The 11,839-nt window shown below is 49.9% G+C and overlaps 1 long non-coding RNA gene across 1 annotated transcript in view; it reads right to left on the bottom strand.

Moving 5' to 3' along the window:
* Nucleotides 1-3,879: 3,879 nt before the first annotated feature.
* LOC142024190 (uncharacterized) overlaps nucleotides 3,880-11,839 on the bottom strand; it is a 38,656-nt gene continuing 30,696 nt past the window's right edge. Inside the window, exons 2-3 of the long non-coding RNA XR_012648437.1 lie at nucleotides 8,472-8,602; nucleotides 3,880-3,890 (exon numbers count right to left, since the gene is read on the bottom strand). This is a non-coding gene — a long non-coding RNA (uncharacterized LOC142024190). The remainder of the gene's footprint in view (nucleotides 3,891-8,471; nucleotides 8,603-11,839) is intronic.

Genomic DNA, 11,839 nt, shown 5'->3' with positions numbered 1-11,839 from the left:
CCTGGGGGCCTCTGTGGTCCCAACGCAGGATTTTGCTGGACCAAGGGAGGTTGATGCCTGCCTGGTTGGCTGCAGCTCCTGGCCCTGACGTTGTGGCTTGCCGCTGCAGCAGGTTTCCCGCCCCACGCTGTTGCCATGCACTTGCCAGGGGATGCGTGATCCCCAGCCCCAGCCTGGCTCTGCATAGCTGTTGGAAGGCCAGCTTGGCTTGCGCTCCTGCCCGGCCTCTGGTCTGGGAGCATCCCTCGTCCTGCCAGAGCAGAGAGTGGTAGCTTTAGGAGGTGCAACCTGTATCTGGTTTAGAACTCCAGGGGTCTCTCTCTCTAGGCACTGGCACAAATCAGTAGTCACTCCACCAAAGGGGCCTGATTCTCCATAGGCTCACTTCCGCTGTGGTTGGTTGACTCAGGGTCCAAAGCAGGTGAGCTCATGAGGCTGTATCAGGCCCACCCCCTGGATCTTGCTTGGACTTCCGAGCCACACGCCCACCCTCACTTCAGCCACGTGACTCTTGTTTTACCCCCAGGGAGGGGGAAACGACACGCCGCGAGGGACCATTTTACACCCTCTGCTCTGCGACAGGGCAAGGCCTGGCCTCAGGGATCCACCACTAGCTTGCGATGCTAGCAAGGGCTGGAGCCCCGATGGCATCAAGCTGGTATGGATACACTGCTTTACCCCACCTCTGGGGGAAACAAGCGTGGCTGGCAAAGTCTTGGGCCTGCGCTAACTGTGGTGTCACAAACAGCGAGCAATCCGGAGGCAAGAACCGCAGGGCGTCACACAGCCGAGTTATTTTGGAATAACCGCCACTCTGCCGACATCACTCTGTTAGTGCCAGCCGGCAGACCCGCTCTTGGGAAATCGAATTCTGTAAACCGCATTCTACAGGGACCAGCCCCAAGTCTGAAATAGCTATTCGGGAACTGGGAGTTTACAGCTTTATAGTTCGACGCAAGCTGTTCCGGAATAGCCTGTTCTGAAATAACGCTGCCACACAACCCTGGTCACAAGTGTCTGTCTTTTATCTGCTTCCACTAATCCGCAACTGGCCTAATTGTGCGTGGACGCACTCTTTTGGAATCAGGTTTGCTTATTTTGGGGCGTCCCTGGAGTGTGGCCACCTGACTCTGGACTAGCTTATTTCAGCAGAATAACTCTGGGCTAAGCTATTCCGGGATAAGGCCAGTGTAGATGTGTCCTTAACGCTAACAAAGTTGTTGAGTCAGGAGCTTCTGGGGTAAAGCCCCACTGCCTCAGAGGGAAACGGGCTGGAAACACCTTGGCTGTGTCTACACTTGCGCTTGCTCAACAAAAGTTTTGGCCTTGCCGGGCACAGGTGAGAAATTAGGGCTGCAGGGAGGGGCGGCAGCAGCCTCCCCACCCCGTGTTTGTGTGGCTCCCACATGCCGCCTTGGACCATGGATCCTGCCCTCCGTGTGCTTGGGGTGTCACCCCTGACCCTGCACCCACAGCCCCAGCTGCAGCAGCCAGGCCTGGGCTCTGCACACAGCCCACTGTGCAGGGCCCAGGCTGCCACCAGCCTTGCACCTGCGGCTCAGTTCCTGGCGAGCAGCCGCCCTGTGCCCATATCTCCCAGCCCCCAGAGGCCCAGCCTGGGCCCCCTTGCTCCCATCTGTGTTGCCCATCTATCTGCCCAGAATCGCAGCCCTGCTCCTGGCCCCAGCTCTAGAGAGTGGCAGGGGGCGGACAGGACTCGGCGGGGGGCACTGGCTTTCAGCACCCCCCCCTTGTAAAAATGCTCCCACATCACTGTTCTCGGGTGCTCCCTCCCACCCCCCGGGAACGACAAGGTTTTGGACGTGGCTTGGTTTTCATGGCAAAGCGCCAGCCAGCAGCGGTCACACACAGAGACCTCCAGCAGCAGGGCTGGGTCGCAGCTACGAGCCACCCGGCAGAGACAGCCCCTTGGCTGCCTTTCATTTACTTTTAAATAAAAGAGACCCAGGCCGGCTGCTCCGCTGGTGCAGTTCCAGCAGAGCCCCGCTGGCAAAGGGCACGCCGCGCAGCTCCGGAATAGCCCCCGATGCCGGCTCCTCCCCCCCCGGCGTGTCCCTGCAGAGCAGGAAGGGGATTAAAGCAGGGAAAGAAGCTCTGACACGGGCCAGCTTCTGAAGCCTCCTGGGAAAAGGCTTCTGGGCTGTTGACAAATGTTGCTCATTTTGGTGATAAAGGGAAAAACATGAATGAGCTGCAGTCCGTTAAGTGGCCCTCATTAACCCACACATCCTTCTTCTTTCAACCGCCCTGTGTGCAGCCATTCGAGAGCCGCTGAATGCCAGCCAGCTCACAGGCCCGTTCAAAGGTAGACACTTCTCTCACTTGGTGTTAACCTCTGTTCCCGCACTGACGCCACAGGGCCAGGGCGTTGGAAAGGAGCGTTTCTCTCTTGGGAAATGCCTGGAGGTCGAAAGCAAAACATTGCATGGAAGCATACCCAGCAGTCCTGCAGCACCTTGAAGACTAACAATTTATTTATTAGCTGATGAGCTTTCGTGGGTCAGACTCACCTCCTCAGCTTTGGAGCAAAAATGATAATTCGGGGATATATGTAGAGGAGGGGGGCAGGAAGAATCAGAGGGGGGAAAAGGCGGGGTGGGGGAGCGTCACATGTCATGGACAGGACCTGTGGAAGGAGTAAATCAAGTTCAGCAGGATGTCTGCCACCCCTGTGAATAACAAAGGTGGGGAAATTGTCCTGGTAATGTGTTAAGATAACTGAGACCTTTGCTGAGTCCGCGCTTAAAGGAATCAAACGTGCAGATGAATTCCAGTTCAGATGAATTGTAACAGCGAGGTGGTCGTGTGAGTCTGTATCCCAACAACACAAGCCAGCTGTGCTGAAGAACTTTAAAGACTTACAAAGTTGTTTATTAGGTGATGGGCTTTCCTGGGGCAGACTCACTCCCTCAGATCCGGAGATATGCCATTTCCAGTACAGGGCTGGCTCTGGAGCTGCAGAAATGGGTCTGCCCCACAAAAGCTCATCACCTAATACATAGTAACAGAGAGAAAGCTGTGCTCGTCCGTATACCATCAAAACAAAAAAGCAGTCCAGTAGCACTTTAAGGACTAACAAAATAATTTATTAGGTGAGGAGCCTTCGTGGGACAGACCCACTTCTTCAGACCAGAGCCAGATCAGAAGAGACTCAATATTTAAGGCACAGAGAACCAAAAGTAGTAATCAAAGTTGGCAAATCAGAAAAATATTATCAAGGTGAGCGAATCAGACAGCAGACGGGCAGAAGTGGGAGGGGGGATTCAAGAATTAGATAAAGCCAAGTATGCAAAAGAGCCCCGAAAATGAGCTAGAAAATTCCCATCCTGGTTCAAACCACATGTTAACACATTAACCAGGATGGGAATGTTCTAGGTCATTATCAGGGTTCTTATGCATACTTGGCTTTATCTAATACTTGACTCCCCCCAGCACCCCCGCAGCAGCTGAGGCCAGGCCAGAAGCCCCTCTCCAGGGCCAGGCACAGCCAGTGGTGGGGTGCACATCCCTCTGGCCGGGGCAGATCCAAGTTCAGCCATCAATGTTCCTGTATGAATAGGCGGAAAAGAGCTTCAGCCTCCCATTGAGGGCATCTACGGGGAGCAGAAGGCCAAGGGTTGAAGCAGTCCTGGCCGGGGGGCTCACCCCCAGGTAGTCCCTTCACCTGCTGCCTGATTCTGTCTCTTTTCCGCATGGCTTTATGAGAAGCAATCCCGTTACAGGCACATCCCATTGTCCTGGCACAGCCAAACCCTGAGCTTGCTGCAAGTTCTGCTAAGAGGCAGCTGTGTGCCGAGTTGGGTGGTCCATGCTCTGAGTGTCTAGGAGAAGTTCTTGAACCAATAGGCCAGCAGAACACACGCACACATCTGAAAGATACAGTCAATAAAAGAATTGCTCAGTGCTTAAACTGAAGGGTGGTGCTGTGAAAGTGGGGGTTGGGGAGGGGATGATGGACAGGGGTGGCAGATGAGGGTGGCTGCTGAAGGTGCTGTTTAAACCAGCTCCTGAGTCCAAGGGCACAGGAGGGCCACAGCTTGGCATGGCCGTGCAACCAGCCCACTGAGTGCAGGGACATATAAGGTGTCAGCTTGTAAGTGCTGATTGACCGGTCCTCCCAGGTGAGCTCTGTGTGTGTGTGTGTGTGTGTGTGTGTGTGTGTGTGTTTTCACCTGAGCCCAGGGTGGGAAAAACTGAATCCTGTGGGACCCTGGGTCGGGCAGAATAATTCCATTGGGAGGGAGAAGGAAGAAGTAAAGCTCCTTAGGAACACTAGCATCAGAAGCAACACACCTCTCCCCCCGTAACCTCAAATAAATGAGCACACCCCAGAATAACAGACAAATCTGGCAACAATTGCTCACGCTGGTCAGTTTCAGCAGCCCTAGTACTCACAAAGACTGCGTGAAGGCCAAGGTTGCTTATGCTGGTTTAAAACCAGAGCAGCTAGAGCAGCGTGCCAAAGACCAAACAGGCTGGCCTGCGCTCCTATGACAACTTTGAAGAGCAGCGACACGTAGGCCTCAGTGATGCTGGTGAGAGGAAGAAAGCAACAGCAGCAGCCTCACCAACAGAGCCGGGACAATTCCCTTGCCCCACTGTGAACGCCCAGGCTGTTCAAAGCTTGGACTCCTCAGCCACACGTGAGTCCACAACCAACGAGTCTGTGCAAGCTCAGGATGTCATCGTCGGACACGACGGACTAACGATAGGTAGTACTCACACGGAACGAGGGCCCCTGGAATTCTAAATGGGGGCGTGTTCACACAAGGATTTCACACTGTCTCACCTTGAGTTAATCTGGATTCATTCTCCTGCCATGTGGACAAGTCCCTGGCCCCTGTGTGCCTCACAACCCATTAGGTCCCCAGTGACGCACCGGGAGGCAATCCCACAGGGTCGGCCACTGAGTTATGTACAGGACACCCAAGCCTGGCAAGGCCTAAGCTCCAGCTCCTCTAGGCTTGGCCCTTCAGAGCCCCAGAATCCCCCAGCCTGCTTCCTCGGTTATGAATGTGAAAAATTGCTTGCGCCTCTTTCATTACAAATGAAACACTGGTTTGGTGGGCCGGGCCTGAGCACTTGGGCAGCCACTCAGGAGCGATCCAGGGCCACCCAGCTGATCAGCAAAGCGCCCGCAGCCAGCAGCCTGTGTTTCCGTTGGTGGTGCACATCCACGCCTCCCTCAGCGCACAGAATAACATTTATTCTTCACCTGGATGGAAACACTAGAAAACTAACTTCCAGGCCAGGGGCCCAGGTGAAGCTGTTTGTTGAGACTCTCTATCAAAACCGCCCCACATGGGGACTGAAGCTGGTTCTGGCGAACAAAGGCTTCTGCACCAAGTTTTCCAGCCTCACCCTTGCAAGATGCCCTGACCCCAATTGGCTGGCCTTTCCCCCACTGACTAGTCCAAAACCCCTTCCCTCCCAGTCAGTCATAATTGAGCTGAGCTTGTAACCCACCCATACCTGCCTGACACCTGGCCCAGCTGTTCTACCCCACTCCGATCCCTTTGAATCCATCTCTCTCTCTTTGCTGGCATAACCCTCTCACTGAGTAAAAACAAGCCAAGGGACACAGGAGGCTATTTCGAGGACCCTCTTTAAGAAGTTTTCCCACACTCCTAGCTGGGTCAAATAAGTCCGTTTTTCCTGCCGGGTACCATTTTAATCATTCTGAAATCTGGTGGCAAGGTTTCCCCCTCCCTCTGGGTAAAAGTGAGTGGTATTTTGTTTTAAATCTCAATTTGAAAAGAATAAATCACACGCAAGAGGGAGCGGGGAGAATGTGAGCTCCTGGGGTGGCCACTAAAATTATGTCATGTATGCAGAGAGGGCAGGTATCGGGGGTGTGAATGTGTTACCCCCAAATCACACCCCTGATTAATTGGATCAGGCCTTAGTGGGTATCAAAAAGGGAGGGGCATTTGGAAAAAAACCCTCTAGGGCACAGATTGCAAAAATAAATCTTTTTGTCTTTAAAAAAAACACACGAACCTCGTCCCACTGCCAACGCTGGGCTTTTGCAATGAGACGAGATGCTAAACGGCTGGTCCAGGGAAAGAGGAACGCTGCAGCCCCATGGACGGTAACCCGCTCTGGCTCAGTGTGGTGTGACTGTGTATGTAACAAGCCTATGATAAATATAGCGACTCCCCTAACGATATGCATCATGTATAACGTGACACCAGAGAGATTACTATTGTCTCATGGGTATCCGTTTCATGTGTCACAGGCAGCACAACTGGGCACGTAGAACGTGCAAATACTTGTGCATTACATACACATCAATCAATGCACAAACACACACATGCACAAAACGTACAATACCGCTCCATACAGCCCCATTGACACCCAGCTACCTACACAGCCCGAGGATCATTAGGTTATGGTGACGTATGTACCGACACACAGCACAACCATAGACATGCATAGAAACTATACAAAAGATGCATGCCCAGGGTTGGGCTCTTTAACTTGTATAGTGATGCACACAAACACACTATGTTTGTGTACCCAGACACACCGCATTGACACAAACTCTAGCCGTCTAGTGGTAAGTTCGGGCCTTTGCAATCATATCTGTACAGAGACACTAACAATATAGGTGGGCTGGGTACTTAGACACAGAATAGACTAGACTCAGCACTGGGCACTTTGTCTTGTAGAGAGTTGCATGACACGCACAGAGTCACATGCAATGTATGTCACACTGACACAAGTCCTATCTATCCGTCTCGCTGCCTGGGCCACATTACAGTGAACTCTTTCATATCCAGAAGCCCTGGGACTGGGAGGTCGCCGGATGCATAAATATTCTGGATAAGAGAGGGGTAGAATACCAGCAGTGCAGAACACTCAGAAGAACAAGATTAGCCATTAACAAACAAAAATGCACGGGGAGTATTTTATTACCTAGCATCGGGCACTGTAAACTTATACTGGATTGGCTGCATTTATGTGTATTTACTATCACTAGACGGTGCTTCTGGACAACATAATGAAAACTGACTTACGGTTAAAGTGCCGGTTGTCTGAGAGTTCCGCATGATAGAATGCCGGACATGAAAGAGTTTAACATGTAAACGGGGCTGGTAACAGTGGTTGTCAAAGATAGGTAGATAGGTGGGTAGAGAGAGTGGTAGAGAGAGAGAGAGGGAGTGGGTGGGGATAGGTAGATAGATAGAGGGGTGGGTAGGAATAGATAGATAGATAGATAGATAGAGGGGTGGGTAGGAATAGATAGGTAGATGGTAGATAGATAGATAGATAGATACATAGATAGGGGGGTGGGTAGGAATAGATAGATAGATAGATAGATACATAGATAGAGGGGTGGGTAGGAATAGATAGATAGATAGATAGAGGGGTGGGTAGGAATAGATAGGTAGATAGATAGATAGAGGGGTGGGTAGGAATAGATAGATAGATAGATAGAGGGGTGGGTAGGAATAGATAGATAGATAGATAGAGGGGTGGGTAGGAATAGATAGGTAGATAGATAGATAGAGGGGTGGGTAGGAATAGATAGATAGATAGATAGAGGGGTGGGTAGGAATAGATAGATAGATAGATAGAGGGGTGGGTAGGAATAGATAGGTAGATAGATAGATAGAGGGGTGGGTAGGAATAGATAGATAGATAGATAGAGGGGTGGGTAGGAATAGATAGATAGATGGTAGATACATAGATAGGTAGATAGATAGATAGATACATAGAATGCTTTTTTTGTGCCAGTTCTTGTTGGTACTGAGTACCAGCAGGGCAGCTGAGTACTGGCTCCTCTTTTCTTTTACTAATAAGGCACTGAATAGATAGACAGAGTTAGTTGAGCTGAATAGATTGATAGCAGATAGAGCGGGTGGGTGGGGATGGATAGATAGAGAGATAGATAAGAGGGGGTGGGTCAAGATGAGTGGCGATGGATAAAGGGGGCATATGGGGATAGGTTATCTATCTATCTACTTATCTATCCCCACCCACTCCCTCTGTCTATCTGTCTATCTATCTATCTAGTTAGCTAGCTAGATGGATAGACAGAGGGTGGGGATAGGTAAGTAGCTAGCTAGATGCTAACAGGCCTGGTCTCTTTTTAGGTGTGTAGTACAATACCTGTGTATGACAGCCCCCCTATAACTACCACCCTTTTCTCTCCTGGCAGCTGTGTTGGTTTACGGCTTGTTTCTATTATCGAGCAACATTTTTTAAAACAACACATAGGAATCGTCTCCTGCTTCAAACCCCCGTAGCAAAGGGACTTTTGTCTAAATTACCACACAATGAACTGAGCCTGAAACTTCATACCCCCGCCCGTGTATATTCCACTGTGGTGCATTCGAGCTAGACTGGGAAAGATTCGATTTCTTGTATGCCTGGAAATGTCAATTACACGGCAAACACACAGAACCCAGCGAGAAACGATTCCAGCGACAACCACTGAAATTTACTTGGTATATGGTGACGTGGGATAGTGGCAGTTTGTGTCTTAAAGGTTTATAAATCTTGAATCTTCTGAATTGCAGCCTCTATTGCTATCAATTGGTTCTCACCCCACTCCGCCTCCTGGTATCTTCTGTAACTGTAAAAATGTAAATAGATGAAAAGCTGAAGAAAAAAAATTGCTTACAAACAAACCCGGATATTTTCTGTCAAAACAACACGTCAGCACTCGCACTGTGACACCACTACATGTATCACATTGGCCAGGTCTCAGGCCAATTACTTATCTGAAAATTGGACCCCCCTCTCTCTTCTTTGAGCCGACAAAAAGCGTCCGGCCGGCAGAACAATTATTCTCCAGTAACCTCCTCGCACGCTAGGAGAGAGGTACAACCAGCTTCATTGTTTCATTAACTGGTCCTACTAATGACAGGCAACTTCCTGGTGGCAGGAGGTGAGGGGCAGGGGGTGGCTGGTTGGTTGGTTGTTTTGTTTTTTGTTATTTTTGCTGGTCTCTCTCTCTCTCTCTCTCCTGAATTCTGTAATTTCCACTCCAACCCGTCTGACGAAATGGGTTTTACCCACCACAGCTCATGTTTTTAACCTTCTCCTCTAGTTTTTCAGCACTTCCCATTGAATACAAAACTCATGACCTAACCTTGCTAATTTCTAAGGTGCCAGAGGACTGCTCGTTGGTTTTGAAGTAAGCTCAGCATGGGAAACAGCTTGGGAATGGAGGGGGTTTGAATCATAGAATCATAGAACAATAGAGCTGGAAGAGACCTAAAAAAGCCATCCAGTCCAGCCCCCTGCTCTAAGCAGGACCAAACCCATCAGATCAGCCCTGTCAGGGCTCTGTCGAGGTGAGACTTAAACACCTCCAGGGATGAAGACTCCACTGCTTCCCTGGGGAGACCATTCCACTGCTTCACCCCCCTCCTAGGGAAAAAGTTTTTCCTAATGTTCAACCTGGACCTTCCCAACCGCAACTTGAGACCCTTGTTCCGTGTTCTGCCATCTGTGACCAGCCTCTCTCCAGCCTCTTTGCAGCCTCCCTTCAGTAAGTTGAAGGCTGTTATCGAGTTCCCCCTCAGTCGTCTCTTCTGCACACTAAACCGTCCCAATTCCCTCAACCTTTCTTCATAAGTCATATGCTCCAGCCCCCTAATTATTCTGGTCGCCCTCCGCTGCACCCTCTCTCGTGTCTCCACATCCTTCCTATAGTTGGGGTCCCAGAACTGGACACAGTACTCCAGATGTGGCCTCACCAAAGCCAAGTAAAGAGGAATAATCACTTCTCTGGATCTGCTGGCAACGCTCCTCTTGATGCAACCTAATATGCCATTAGCTGTCTTGGCTACAGCGGCACACTGTTGACTCATGTCCAGCTTCTCGTCCACTACAACTCCCAGATCCTTTTCTGCAAAACTACTGCCGAGCCCGTCAGACCCCAGCCTGTTTGTGACACGGAAAAGGTTTGTGGCTCTGCACAAAATGTTGGGGCTGTTCTTTCAAGAGTATACAACATAAAGCAACTGTGAAGTTTTACTCTGCAGAAGAAAAATGCTGCTTTTAACATCGTACTTCACACAAATCACACAGAAACTGGTTTCTCGCCTGGTGAGATCTTTGTTTTTAACCCTCCCCTTTCGATTTTCACTACTTCCCATTTAACACTCTACAATATTTGCTTTGGTTTGGTCTCCCCTGCCTGACTGCATGCTTCCAGTTGCAAAGGCCACATGTGGGTGATTGGTCAGTCCTCCGGGGCTCTGAGGCTCGACTGTACAGCCATTAGGGGGCCCTGGGATCCTCTCCGGAGTGAAATCTTGTTCCTATTTATTATTTTATCCCCATTTCTCCCAATCAACCTGTCCCTCTCCATCTTCCCCCGTTTATTTTTCTAAGGCACCTCAGACACGAACTGTCTTTCGAAATAAACAAATCTGATAAATATTTAACAGGCCGGGGAAGAGCTAGAATGACTGACGCAAATGACAAGAAAAATACAAGACTAAATCAATCATGGCTGATAATCTTCTTTGTGGCTCTAGATGAGAGAGCGGAATTTTATTGAAAAATCCGTTGGCCTCTTGCTTTCACTGAGAAACTTGCACCAGCCTGAATCGTGCTTTAATTTTGCATGGGTTTTGGTTTTATAATTTGAGATTTGTAAGGCCGCTCGTCCTCAAATGTTAGATTGTTTTGCTCTTTAAAGTTCATTTTTACTTGTCTACTGATTGTTAATCAGGAGATACACATGGGGGATTGAAAGCTTAGTTCCTGAAAATTAGCTCTCATTAACAGTATGGGGGGGCAACCCCCCCAAAAATCTGATTTTAGTTTAATTAAGTTTTTTATGGGTCCCAGCACCCAGGAGACAGACTGAACGGACCGTGTGTATGTCAAATAAATCCGGACCGCGAAGGAAAAGGAAAATTTGATCACCCTAACAAATCTGATACAACAAAATAGCATCCTTTTTGTTCTCCTTTAAAGCTCTGTCTTGTCCTATTTCTTGTTACAATTGCCAAGAAGAGCTCTGTGTCTTGTGCATACAATTGGGAAGATGATCTTGGGATTAGAGTTTCTTTCTTTCTTCCACCGTTGGGTCAAATGAAAGCTACGTCCTAAATCTTTCAAGTTGTTTTAGCACTGATGTGAAGAGACTCGGACAGCGTTCTTATGCTGTCAGGAAAAGAGCAAACATAGCCGCCTCTTCTAATTCTTCAACCAAAGAACAGATGGCTGATTTCCACCCCCTTTAAGCCGGATGCAGGCCCTGACATTTTTATATCAACCTAAAATATGCCCCCAGCCCGGACTTCAAGAGGAATCCCCATAAATGGGGTGATCAGAGGCCTTCTGCTAACTTGGCCCTTCTGCGCAGCTATGGAAAAAGCTCGTTCCTTAAGCAGCTTTCAAGGCCTGCGTTGCTGTGGTCACCCCCAGATCACCTCCTTGGGCTGGAAGTCCTTGGCGGGGCCATCGTGGTGCATGGAGTTACGTCTTTCGCTTGCAATCTCCCATGCTCTGCGCTGGGGCTTTTTTATCATTTATTCTCCGTGGTCTTCATTGCCTTGGCAGCCAGCTGGGGCTATTTTTATTTTCAACTGGCTGAAAAGAAGAGGCTGGTTTTGAACCCTGGGGTTTGAAAATAGCCTCCCCTGGCAGAAGCAGCCCCACTCCCCCGAGCACTCAGCTTCCCGGCCTGTGTCCACACTCCCAAGGTCGCACCTCTCCCCTGCCTAGCCCCACTACCGCAAGCTCGCCTGCTTGTCTGTTTCATGGCCTGGCTATGGCTTCCCACTGGGTCTGCGGGGTCGTTGGGTGGTAATGCCTTTTATCCCCCAAATCCCTCTCTGTGTGAGCGGCA

Source organism: Carettochelys insculpta, chromosome 22 (genome assembly GCF_033958435.1).
Source record: "Carettochelys insculpta isolate YL-2023 chromosome 22, ASM3395843v1, whole genome shotgun sequence".
NCBI lineage: Eukaryota > Metazoa > Chordata > Testudines > Carettochelyidae > Carettochelys > Carettochelys insculpta.
Note: the sequence above shows the minus strand (reverse complement) of the source record. Positions and strands in the feature narration are given on the sequence as shown.